The sequence below is a fragment of the Myxine glutinosa genome, chromosome 4, assembly GCF_964187855.1.
Source record: "Myxine glutinosa chromosome 4, kmMyxGlut1.1, whole genome shotgun sequence".
Taxonomy (NCBI): Eukaryota; Metazoa; Chordata; class Myxini; order Myxiniformes; family Myxinidae; genus Myxine; species Myxine glutinosa.
Genome location: NC_136264.1, coordinates 107,715,167 through 107,728,626, shown reverse-complemented (window position 1 = coordinate 107,728,626; position 13,460 = coordinate 107,715,167). Strand labels below are relative to the sequence as shown.

Sequence of the window (13,460 nt, the reverse complement as noted above, 5' to 3'; positions counted from 1 at the left end):
ACTTTGTGGTCAATCATGGAGGTCGACGAAACCCTTATTTTTTGAGTAACTTTGATCGGATCGTCTCCAAACTTCATGGGAATCTAGTATATGGTCCGGCGCTCAGCTGATTAGTTTTTGGTGGCGATCGGCCTTGACCTTCATGGTTAGCGCTGGAGGTCGAAAATTATTGACCCCAAGGTCAAATGTTGAAATCGTTATTTTTTGAGTAACTTTGATCGGATCGTCTCCAAACTTCATGGGAATCTAGTATATGGTCCGGCGCTCAGCTGATTAGTTTTTTGTGGCGATCGGCCTTGACCTTCATGGTTAGCGCTGGAGGTCGACCTTGACCTTTGACCTTGACCTTCAGATCACTCTGTAGACCACAGTTATTATTGGAAACTCCTGTAACTTCGCATATCAGAGTCCTATAGAGATACCCTTCAGCACACAAAATTTTGAAGGTCAAGGTCAAAGGTCAAGGTCACTTTGTGGTCAATCATGGAGGTCGACGAAACCCTTATTTTTTGAGTAACTTTGATCGGATCGTCTCCAAACTTCATGGGAATCTAGTATATGGTCCGGCGCTCAGCTGATTAGTTTTTGGTGGCGATCGGCCTTGACCTTCATGGTTAGCGCTGGAGGTCGAAAATTATTGACCCCAAGGTCAAATGTTGAAATCGTTATTTTTTGAGTAACTTTGATCGGATCGTCTCCAAACTTCATGGGAATCTAGTATATGGTCCGGCGCTCAGCTGATTAGTTTTTGGTGGCGATCGGCCTTGACCTTCATGGTTAGCGCTGGAGGTCGAAAATTATTGACCCCAAGGTCAAATTTTGAAATCGTAGGTACCATATCGAGTAATACCTCATATGAATGCCCTTGATGAGTGCTTCCCAGATCTGTAAACAGTTTGACGCTATGACGTCATTTGATGACGTCATGACGAAAAAACGGAATTTTCATGAAAAAATTATTTCCTCAGTTCTCATCAAAATCTTTCAATATCTCGTGGGCAGACATTCCTCAAAGAGTCGCTTCTAGTGGATAGCAGTTCTGTTCACCTCAGTGTGACCTGAAGCAAGTCACTCATGTTCACATTTTGGCAAGATACGGTTCACCCTGTGGGTGACATAGGTTTATTTTATTTGTTTGTTATCTTGCCAAAACGAAGTTTTTGCAAGATGTATTAGTCAGCTTGTATGTTTGTTTGTTTGTTATCTTGCCAAAACGAAGTTTTTGCAAGATGTATTAGTCAGCTTGTATGTTTGTTTGTTATCTTGCCAAAACGAAGTTTTTGCAAGATGTATTAGTCAGCTTGTATGTTTGTTTGTTTTTTTGTTTTTTTGTTTTTTTGTTTGTGGTTAATCATTTTTAGATCACTCTGTAGACCACAGTTATTATTGGAAACTCCTGTAACTTCGCCTATCAGAGTCCTATAGAGATACCCTTCAGCACACAAAATTTTGAAGGTCAAGGTCAAAGGTCAAGGTCACTTTGTGGTCAATCATGGAGGTCGACGAAACCCTTATTTTTTGAGTAACTTTGATCAGATCGTCTCCAATCTTCATGGGAATCTAGTATATGGTCCGGCGCTCAGCTGATTAGTTTTTGGTGGCGATCGGCCTTGACCTTCATGGTTAGCGCTGGAGGTCGAAAATTATTGACCCCAAGGTCAAATGTTGAAACCCTTATTTTTTGAGTAACTTTGATCGGATCGTCTCCAAACTTCATGGAAATCTAGTATATGGTCCTGCGCTCAGCTGATTAGTTTTTGGTGGCGATCGGCCTTGACCTTCATGGTTAGCGCTGGAGGTCGAAAATTATTGACCCCAAGGTCAAATGTTGAAATCGTAGGTACCATATCTTCGCATATCTTCGCATGTAACTTCGCATATCAGAGTCCTATAGAGATACCCTTCAGCACACAAAATTTTGAAGGTCAAGGTCAAAGGTCAAGGTCACTTTGTGGTCAATCATGGAGGTCGACGAAACCCTTATTTTTTGAGTAACTTTGATCGGATCGTCTCCAAACTTCATGGGAATCTAGTATATGGTCCGGCGCTCAGCTGATTAGTTTTTGGTGGCGATCGGCCTTGACCTTCATGGTTAGCGCTGGAGGTCGAAAATTATTGACCCCAAGGTCAAATGTTGAAATCCTTATTTTTTGAGTAACTTTGATCGGATCGTCTCCAAACTTCATGGGAATCTAGTATGTGGTCCGGCGCTCAGCTGATTAGTTTTTGGTGGCGATCGGCCTTGACCTTCATGGTTAGCGCTGGAGGTCGAAAATTATTGACCCCAAGGTCAAATTTTGAAATCGTAGGTACCATATCGAGTAATACCTCATATGAATGCCCTTGATGAGTGCTTCCCAGATCTGTAAACAGTTTGACGCTATGACGTCATTTGATGACGTCATGACGAAAAAACGGAATTTTCATGAAAAAATTATTTCCTCAGTTCTCATCAAAATCTTTCAATATTTCATGTGCGTTGGTCATGAAGACATACTATTCACCATACGAAATTATTAAGGTCAAGGTCAAAGGTCAAGGTCACTTTGCGGTCAATCATGGAGGTCAACGAAACCCTGGCAAGATACGGTTCACCCTGTGGGTGACATATGTTTATTTTGTTTTTTTGTTTGTGGTTAATCATTTTTTTTTCACGTTTAGATCACTCTGTAGACCACAGTTATTATTGGAAACTCCTGTAACTTCGCATATCAGAGTCCTATAGAGATACCCTTCAGCACACAAAATTTTGAAGGTCAAGGTCAAAGGTCAAGGTCACTTTGTGGTCAATCATGGAGGTCAACGAAACCCTTATTTTTTGAGTAACTTTGATCGGATCGTCTCCAAACTTCATGAGAATCTAGTATATGGTCCGGCGCTCAGCTGATTAGTTTTTGGTGGCGATCGGCCTTGACCTTCATGGTTAGCGCTGGAGGTCGAAAATTATTGACCCCAAGGTCAAATTTTGAAATCGTAGTTTTTTGAGTAACTTTGATCGGATCGTCTCCAAACTTCATGGGAATCTAGTATATGGTCCGGCGCTCAGCTGATTAGTTTTTGGTGGCGATCGGCCTTGACCTTCATGGTTAGCGCTGGAGGTCGAAAATTATTGACCCCAAGGTCAAATTTTGAAATCGTAGGTACCATATAGACCACAGTTATTATTGGAAACTCCTGTAACTTCGCATATCAGAGTCCTATAGAGATACCCTTCAGCACACAAATTTTTGAAGGTCAAGGTCAAAGGTCAAGGTCACTTTGCGGTCAATCATGGAGGTCAACGAAACCCTTATTTTTTGAGTAACTTTGATCGGATCGTCTCCAAACTTCATGGGAATCTAGTATATGATCCGGCGCTCAGCTGATTAGTTTTTGGTGGCGATCGGCCTTGACCTTCATGGTTAGCGCTGGAGGTCGAAAATTATTGACCCCAAGGTCAAATTTTGAAATCGTAGTTTTTTGAGTAACTTTGATCGGATCGTCTCCAAACTTCATGGGAATCTAGTATATGGTCCGGCGCTCAGCTGATTAGTTTTTGGTGGCGATCGGCCTTGACCTTCATGGTTAGCGCTGGAGGTCGAAAATTATTGACCCCAAGGTCAAATTTTGAAATCGTAGGTACCATATTGAGTAATACCTCATATGAATGCCCTTGATGAGTGCTGCCCAGATCTGTAAACAGTTTGACGCTATGACGTCATTTGATGACGTCATGACGAAAAAACGGAATTTTCACATTTTGGCAAGATACGGTTCACCCTGTGGGTGACATATGTTTATTTTTATCTTGCCAAAACGAAGTTTTTGCTAGATGTATCAGTCAGCTTGTATGTTTGTTTGTTATCTTGCCAAAACGAAGTTTTTGCAAGATGTATTAGTCAGCTTGTATGTTTGTTTTTTTTTTTGTTTTTTTTTTTGTTTTTTTGTTTGTGGTTAATCATTTTTTTTCCACGTTTAGATCACTCTGTAGACCACAGTTATTATTGGAAACTCCTGTAACTTCGCATATCAGAGTCCTATAGAGATACCCTTCAGCACCCAAAATTTTGAAGGTCAAGGTCAAAGGTCAAGGTCACTTTGTGGTCAATCATGGAGGTCGACGAAACCCTTATTTTTTGAGTAACTTTGATCGGATCGTCTCCAAACTTCATGGGAATCTAGTATATGGTCCGGCGCTCAGCTGATTAGTTTTTGGTGGCGATCGGCCTTGACCTTCATGGTTAGCGCTGGAGGTCGAAAATTATTGACCCCAAGGTCAAATGTTGAAATCGTTATTTTTTGAGTAACTTTGATCGGATCGTCTCCAAACTTCATGGGAATCTAGTATATGGTCCGGCGCTCAGCTGATTAGTTTTTTGTGGCGATCGGCCTTGACCTTCATGGTTAGCGCTGGAGGTCGACCTTGACCTTTGACCTTGACCTTCAGATCACTCTGTAGACCACAGTTATTATTGGAAACTCCTGTAACTTCGCATATCAGAGTCCTATAGAGATACCCTTCAGCACACAAAATTTTGAAGGTCAAGGTCAAAGGTCAAGGTCACTTTGTGGTCAATCATGGAGGTCGACGAAACCCTTATTTTTTGAGTAACTTTGATCGGATCGTCTCCAAACTTCATGGGAATCTAGTATATGGTCCGGCGCTCAGCTGATTAGTTTTTGGTGGCGATCGGCCTTGACCTTCATGGTTAGCGCTGGAGGTCGAAAATTATTGACCCCAAGGTCAAATGTTGAAATCGTTATTTTTTGAGTAACTTTGATCGGATCGTCTCCAAACTTCATGGGAATCTAGTATATGGTCCGGCGCTCAGCTGATTAGTTTTTGGTGGCGATCGGCCTTGACCTTCATGGTTAGCGCTGGAGGTCGAAAATTATTGACCCCAAGGTCAAATTTTGAAATCGTAGGTACCATATCGAGTAATACCTCATATGAATGCCCTTGATGAGTGCTTCCCAGATCTGTAAACAGTTTGACGCTATGACGTCATTTGATGACGTCATGACGAAAAAACGGAATTTTCATGAAAAAATTATTTCCTCAGTTCTCATCAAAATCTTTCAATATCTCGTGGGCAGACATTCCTCAAAGAGTCGCTTCTAGTGGATAGCAGTTCTGTTCACCTCAGTGTGACCTGAAGCAAGTCACTCATGTTCACATTTTGGCAAGATACGGTTCACCCTGTGGGTGACATAGGTTTATTTTTTTGTTTTTTTGTTTGTGGTTAATCATTTTTTTTCCACGTTTAGATCACTCTGTAGACCACAGTTATTATTGGAAACTCCTGTAACTTCGCATATCAGAGTCCTATAGAGATACCCTTCAGCACCCAAAATTTTGAAGGTCAAGGTCAAAGGTCAAGGTCACTTTGTGGTCAATCATGGAGGTCGACGAAACCCTTATTTTTTGAGTAACTTTGATCGGATCGTCTCCAAACTTCATGGGAATCTAGTATATGGTCCGGCGCTCAGCTGATTAGTTTTTGGTGGCGATCGGCCTTGACCTTCATGGTTAGCGCTGGAGGTCGAAAATTATTGACCCCAAGGTCAAATGTTGAAATCGTTATTTTTTGAGTAACTTTGATCGGATCGTCTCCAAACTTCATGGGAATCTAGTATATGGTCCGGCGCTCAGCTGATTAGTTTTTTGTGGCGATCGGCCTTGACCTTCATGGTTAGCGCTGGAGGTCGACCTTGACCTTTGACCTTGACCTTCAGATCACTCTGTAGACCACAGTTATTATTGGAAACTCCTGTAACTTCGCATATCAGAGTCCTATAGAGATACCCTTCAGCACACAAAATTTTGAAGGTCAAGGTCAAAGGTCAAGGTCACTTTGTGGTCAATCATGGAGGTCGACGAAACCCTTATTTTTTGAGTAACTTTGATCGGATCGTCTCCAAACTTCATGGGAATCTAGTATATGGTCCGGCGCTCAGCTGATTAGTTTTTGGTGGCGATCGGCCTTGACCTTCATGGTTAGCGCTGGAGGTCGAAAATTATTGACCCCAAGGTCAAATGTTGAAATCGTTATTTTTTGAGTAACTTTGATCGGATCGTCTCCAAACTTCATGGGAATCTAGTATATGGTCCGGCGCTCAGCTGATTAGTTTTTGGTGGCGATCGGCCTTGACCTTCATGGTTAGCGCTGGAGGTCGAAAATTATTGACCCCAAGGTCAAATTTTGAAATCGTAGGTACCATATCGAGTAATACCTCATATGAATGCCCTTGATGAGTGCTTCCCAGATCTGTAAACAGTTTGACGCTATGACGTCATTTGATGACGTCATGACGAAAAAACGGAATTTTCATGAAAAAATTATTTCCTCAGTTCTCATCAAAATCTTTCAATATCTCGTGGGCAGACATTCCTCAAAGAGTCGCTTCTAGTGGATAGCAGTTCTGTTCACCTCAGTGTGACCTGAAGCAAGTCACTCATGTTCACATTTTGGCAAGATACGGTTCACCCTGTGGGTGACATAGGTTTATTTTGTTTGTTTTTTTGTTTGTGGTTAATCATTTTTTTTTCACGTTTAGATCACTCTGTAGACCACAGTTATTATTGGAAACTCCTGTAACTTCGCATATCAGAGTCCTATAGAGATACCCTTCAGCACACAAAATTTTGAAGGTCAAGGTCAAAGGTCAAGGTCACTTTGCGGTCAATCATGGAGGTCAACGAAACCCTTATTTTTTGAGTAACTTTGATCGGATCGTCTCCAAACTTCATGGGAATCTAGTATATGGTCCGGCGCTCAGCTGATTAGTTTTTGGTGGCGATCGGCCTTGACCTTCATGGTTAGCGCTGGAGGTCGAAAATTATTGACCCCAAGGTCAAATTACGAAACCCTTATTTTTTGAGTAACTTTGATCTTATGATCTCCAAACTTGGTGGGTATATAGGGTGTGGTATGGCGCTCAGTTGATTAGTTTTTGGTGTCGATCGGCCTTGACCTTCAAGGTCATTTTGAAGGTCATTCAATTTTGACCAAAAGGTAAAATTTTCAAGTTTCAGTTACCATATCGAGTAGTACCTCAAATTGAAGCCCTTGTTGAGTGCTTTCCAAACATATAACTAGTTTGACAATGTGACGTCATTTGACGGCGTTATGACGAAAAAACTGCACTTTTCATGTATATTGTATTGCTTTAGTTCGCATTGTTTAGTTCACTCTGTAGAGCACAGTTCCCTTTGGAAACTCTTGTAAGTTCGCATATCAGAGTCTTTTAGAGATACCCTTTAGCACACAAAATTATGAAGGTCAAGGTCAAAGGTCAAGGTCACTTGGCAAGATACGGTTCACCCTGTGGGTGACATATGTTTATTATCTTGCCAAAACGAAGTTTTTGCAAGATGTATCAGTCAGCTTGTATGTTTGTTTTTTTGTTTTTTTGTTTGTGGTTAATCATTTTTTTTTCACGTTTAGATCACTCTGTAGACCACAGTTATTATTGGAAACTCCTGTAACTTCGCATATCAGAGTCCTATAGAGATACCCTTCAGCACACAAAATTTTGAAGGTCAAGGTCAAAGGTCAAGGTCACTTTGCGGTCAATCATGGAGGTCAACGAAACCCTTATTTTTTGAGTAACTTTGATCGGATCGTCTCCAAACTTCATAGGAATCTAGTATATGGTCCGGCGCTCAGCTGATTAGTTTTTGGTGGCGATCGGCCTTGACCTTCATGGTTAGCGCTGGAGGTCGAAAATTATTGACCCCAAGGTCAAATTACGAAACCCTTATTTTTTGAGTAACTTTGATCTTATGATCTCCAAACTTGGTGGGTATATAGGGTGTGGTATGGCGCTCAGTTGATTAGTTTTTGGTGTCGATCGGCCTTGACCTTCAAGGTCATTTTGAAGGTCATTCAATTTTGACCAAAAGGTAAAATTTTTCACGTTTAGATCACTCTGTAGACCACAGTTATTATTGGAAACTCCTGTAACTTCGCATATCAGAGTCCTATAGAGATACCCTTCAGCACACAAAATTTTGAAGGTCAAGGTCAAAGGTCAAGGTCACTTTGCGGTCAATCATGGAGGTCAACGAAACCCTTATTTTTTGAGTAACTTTGATCGGATCGTCTCCAAACTTCATGGGAATCTAGTATATGGTCCGGCGCTCAGCTGATTAGTTTTTGGTGGCGATCGGCCTTGACCTTCATGGTTAGCGCTGGAGGTCGAAAATTATTGACCCCAAGGTCAAATTACGAAACCCTTATTTTTTGAGTAACTTTGATCTTATGATCTCCAAACTTGGTGGGTATATAGGGTGTGGTATGGCGCTCAGCTGATTAGTTTTTGGTGTCGATCGGCCTTGACCTTCAAGGTCATTTTGAAGGTCATTCAATTTTGACCAAAAGGTAAAATTTTCAAGTTTCAGTTACCATATCGAGTAGTAACTCAAATTGAAGCCCTTGTTGAGTGCTTTCCAAACATATAACTAGTTTGACAATGTGACGTCATTTGACGGCGTTATGACGAAAAAACTGCACTTTTCATGTATATTGTATTGCTTTAGTTCGCATTGTTTAGGTCACTCTGTAGAGCACAGTTCCCTTTGGAAACTCTTGTAAGTTCGCATATCAGAGTCTTTTAGAGATACCCTTTAGCACACAAAATTATGAAGGTCAAGGTCAAAGGTCAAGGTCACTTGGCAAGATACGGTTCACCCTGTGGGTGACATATGTTTATTTGTTTGTTTGTTTTTTTGTTTGTGGTTAATCTTTTTTTTTTCACGTTTAGATCACTCTGTAGACCACAGTTATTATTGGAAACTCCTGTAACTTCGCATATCAGAGTCCTATAGAGATACCCTTCAGCACACAAAATTTTGAAGGTCAAGGTCAAAGGTCAAGGTCACTTTGCGGTCAATCATGGAGGTCAACGAAACCCTTATTTTTTGAGTAACTTTGATCTTATGATCTCCAAACTTGGTGGGTATATAGGGTGTGGTATGGCGCTCAGCTGATTAGTTTTTGGTGTCGATCGGCCTTGACCTTCAAGGTCATTTTGAAGGTCATTCAATTTTGACCAAAAGGTAAAATTTTCAAGTTTCAGTTACCATATCGAGTAGTACCTCAAATTGAAGCCCTTGTTGAGTGCTTTCCAAACATATAACTAGTTTGACAATGTGACGTCATTTGACGGCGTTATGACGAAAAAACTGCACTTTTCATGTATATTGTATTGCTTTAGTTCGCATTGTTTAGGTCACTCTGTAGAGCACAGTTCCCTTTGGAAACTCTTGTAAGTTCGCATATCAGAGTCTTTTAGAGATACCCTTTAGCACACAAAATTATGAAGGTCAAGGTCAAAGGTCAAGGTCACTTTGCGGCCAATCATGGAGGTCGACGAAACACTAATTTTTTGAGTAACTTTGATCGGATCGTCTCCAAACTTCATGGGAATCTAGTATATGGTCCGGCGCTCAGCTGATTAGTTTTTGGTGGCGATCGGCCTTGACCTTCATGGTTAGCGCTGGAGGTCGAAAATTATTGACCCCAAGGTCAAATTTTGAAATCGTAGGTACCATATCGAGTAATACCTCATATGAATGCCCTTGATGAGTGCTTCCCAGATCTGTAAACAGTTTGACGCTATGACGTCATTTGATGACGTCATGACGAAAAAACGGAATTTTCACATTTTGGCAAGATACGGTTCACCCTGTGGGTGATTTTTATTATCTTGCCAAAACGAAGTTTTTGCAAGATGTATTAGTCAGCTTGTATGTTTGTTTGTTTTTTTGTTTGTGGTTAATCATTTTTTTTTCACGTTTAGATCACTCTGTAGACCACAGTTATTATTGGAAACTCCTGTAACTTCGCATATCAGAGTCCTATAGAGATACCCTTCAGCACACAAAATTTTGAAGGTCAAGGTCAAAGGTCAAGGTCACTTTGTGGTCAATCATGGAGGTCGACGAAACACTAATTTTTTGAGTAACTTTGATCGGATCGTCTCCAAACTTCATGGGAATCTAGTATATGGTCCGGCGCTCAGCTGATTAGTTTTTGGTGGCGATCGGCCTTGACCTTCATGGTTAGCGCTGGAGGTCGAAAATTATTGACCCCAAGGTCAAATTTTGAAATCGTAGGTACCATATCGAGTAATACCTCATATGAATGCCCTTGATGAGTGCTTCCCAGATCTGTAAACAGTTTGACGCTATGACGTCATTTGATGACGTCATGACGAAAAAACGGAATTTTCACATTTTGGCAAGATACGATTCACCCTGTGGGTGACATAATTTATTATCTTGCCAAAACGAAGTTTTTGCAAGATGTATCAGTCAGCTTGTATGTTTGTTTTTTTGTTTTTTTGTTTGTGGTTAATCATTTTTTTTTCACGTTTAGATCACTCTGTAGACCACAGTTATTATTGGAAACTCCTGTAACTTCGCATATCAGAGTCCTATAGAGATACCCTTCAGCACACAAAATTTTGAAGGTCAAGGTCAAAGGTCAAGGTCACTTTGCGGTCAATCATGGAGGTCAACGAAACCCTTATTTTTTGAGTAACTTTGATCGGATCGTCTCCAAACTTCATGGGAATCTAGTATATGGTCCGGCGCTCAGCTGATTAGTTTTTGGTGGCGATCGGCCTTGACCTTCATGGTTAGCGCTGGAGGTCGAAAATTATTGACCCCAAGGTCAAATTTTGAAATCGTAGGTACCATATCGAGTAATACCTCATATGAATGCCCTTGATGAGTGCTTCCCAGATCTGTAAACAGTTTGACGCTATGACGTCATTTGATGACGTCATGACGAAAAAACTGAATTTTCATGAAAAAATTATTTCCTCAGTTCTCATCAAAATCTTTCAATATTTCATGTGCGTTGGTCATGAAGACATACTATTCACCATACGAAATTATTAAGGTGAAGGTCAAATGGCAAGATACGGTTCACCCTGTGGGTGACATATGTTTATTTGTTTTTTATCTTGCCAAAACGAAGTTTTTGCAAGATGTATTAGTCAGCTTGTATGTTTGTTTTTTTGTTTGTTTTTTTTTTTGTTTGTTTTTTTGTTTTTTTGTTTGTGGTTAATCATTTTTTTTCCACGTATAGATCACTCTGTAGACCACAGTTATTATTGGAAACTCCTGTAACTTCGCATATCAGAGTCCTATAGAGATACCCTTCAGCACACAAAATTTTGAAGGTCAAGGTCAAAGGTCAAGGTCACTTTGTGGTCAATCATGGAGGTCGACGAAACCCTTATTTTTTGAGTAACTTTGATCGCTTCGTCTCCAAACTTCATGGGAATCTAGTATATGGTCCGGCGCTCAGCTGATTAGTTTTTGGTGGCGATCGGCCTTGACCTTCATGGTTAGCGCTGGAGGTCGAAAATTATTGACCCCAAGGTCAAATGTTGAAACCCTTATTTTTTGAGTAACTTTGATCGGATCGTCTCCAAACTTCATGGGAATCTAGTATATGGTCCGGCGCTCAGCTGATTAGTTTTTGGTGGCGATCGGCCTTGACCTTCATGGTTAGCGCTGGAGGTCGAAAATTATTGACCCCAAGGTCAAATTTTGAAATCGTAGGTACCATATCTTCGCATATCTTCGCATGTAACTTCGCATATCAGAGTCCTATAGAGATACCCTTCAGCACACAAAATTTTGAAGGCCAAGGTCAAAGGTCAAGGTCACTTTGTGGTCAATCATGGAGGTCGACAAAACCCTTATTTTTTGAGTAACTTTGATCGGATCGTCTCCAAACTTCATGGGAATCTAGTATATGGTCCGGCGCTCAGCTGATTAGTTTTTGGTGGCGATCGGCCTTGACCTTCATGGTTAGCGCTGGAGGTCGAAAATTATTGACCCCAAGGTCAAATGTTGAAATCCTTATTTTTTGAGTAACTTTGATCGGATCGTCTCCAAACTTCATGGAAATCTAGTATATGGTCCGGCGCTCAGCTGATTAGTTTTTGGTGGCGATCGGCCTTGACCTTCATGGTTAGCGCTGGAGGTCGAAAATTATTGACCCCAAGGTCAAATGTTGAAATCCTTATTTTTTGAGTAACTTTGATCGGATCGTCTCCAAACTTCATGGGAATCTAGTATATGGTCCGGCGCTCAGCTGATTAGTTTTTGGTGGCGATCGGCCTTGACCTTCATGGTTAGCGCTGGAGGTCGAAAATTATTGACCCCAAGGTCAAATTTTGAAATCGTAGGTACCATATCGAGTAATACCTCATATGAATGCCCTTGATGAGTGCTTCCCAGATCTGTAAACAGTTTGACGCTATGACGTCATTTGATGACGTCATGACGAAAAAACGGAATTTTCATGAAACAATTATTTCCTCAGTTCTCATCAAAATCTTTCAATATCTCGTGGGCAGACATTCCTCAAAGAGTCGCTTCTAGTGGATAGCAGTTCTGTTCACCTCAGTGTGACCTGAAGCAAGTCACTCATGTTCACATTTTGGCAAGATACGGTTCACCCTGTGGGTGACATATGTTTTTTTTGTTTGTTTTTTTGTTTGTGGTTAATCTTTTTTTTTTCACGTTTAGATCACTCTGTAGACCACAGTTATTATTGGAAACTCCTGTAACTTCGCATATCAGAGTCTTATAGAGATACCCTTCAGCACACAAAATTTTGAAGGTCAAGGTCAAAGGTCAAGGTCACTTTGCGGTCAATCATGGAGGTCAACGAAACCCTTATTTTTTGAGTAACTTTGATCTTATGATCTCCAAACTTGGTGGGTATATAGGGTGTGGTATGGCGCTCAGCTGATTAGTTTTTGGTGTCGATCGGCCTTGACCTTCAAGGTCATTTTGAAGGTCATTCAATTTTGACCAAAAGGTAAAATTTTCAAGTTTCAGTTACCATATCGAGTAGTACCTCAAATTGAAGCCCTTGTTGAGTGCTTTCCAAACATATAACTAGTTTGACAATGTGACGTCATTTGACGGCGTTATGACGAAAAAACTGCACTTTTCATGTATATTGTATTGCTTTAGTTCGCATTGTTTAGGTCACTCTGTAGAGCACAGTTCCCTTTGGAAACTCTTGTAAGTTCGCATATCAGAGTCTTTTAGAGATACCCTTTAGCACACAAAATTATGAAGGTCAAGGTCAAAGGTCAAGGTCACTTTGCGGCCAATCATGGAGGTCGACGAAACACTAATTTTTTGAGTAACTTTGATCGGATCGTCTCCAAACTTCATGGGAATCTAGTATATGGTCCGGCGCTCAGCTGATTAGTTTTTGGTGGCGATCGGCCTTGACCTTCATGGTTAGCGCTGGAGGTCGAAAATTATTGACCCCAAGGTCAAATTTTGAAATCGTAGGTACCATATCGAGTAATACCTCATATGAATGCCCTTGATGAGTGCTTCCCAGATCTGTAAACAGTTTGACGCTATGACGTCATTTGATGACGTCATGACGAAAAAACGGAATTTTCACATTTTGGCAAGATACGGTTCACCCTGT

The 13,460-nt window shown here is 40.9% G+C and overlaps 1 protein-coding gene across 1 annotated transcript in view; it reads left to right on the top strand.

Moving 5' to 3' along the window:
* The window catches only part of LOC144891638 (uncharacterized), a 177,890-nt gene that overhangs the window by 68,744 nt on the left and 95,686 nt on the right, over window positions 1-13,460 (top strand). The window lies entirely within an intron of this gene.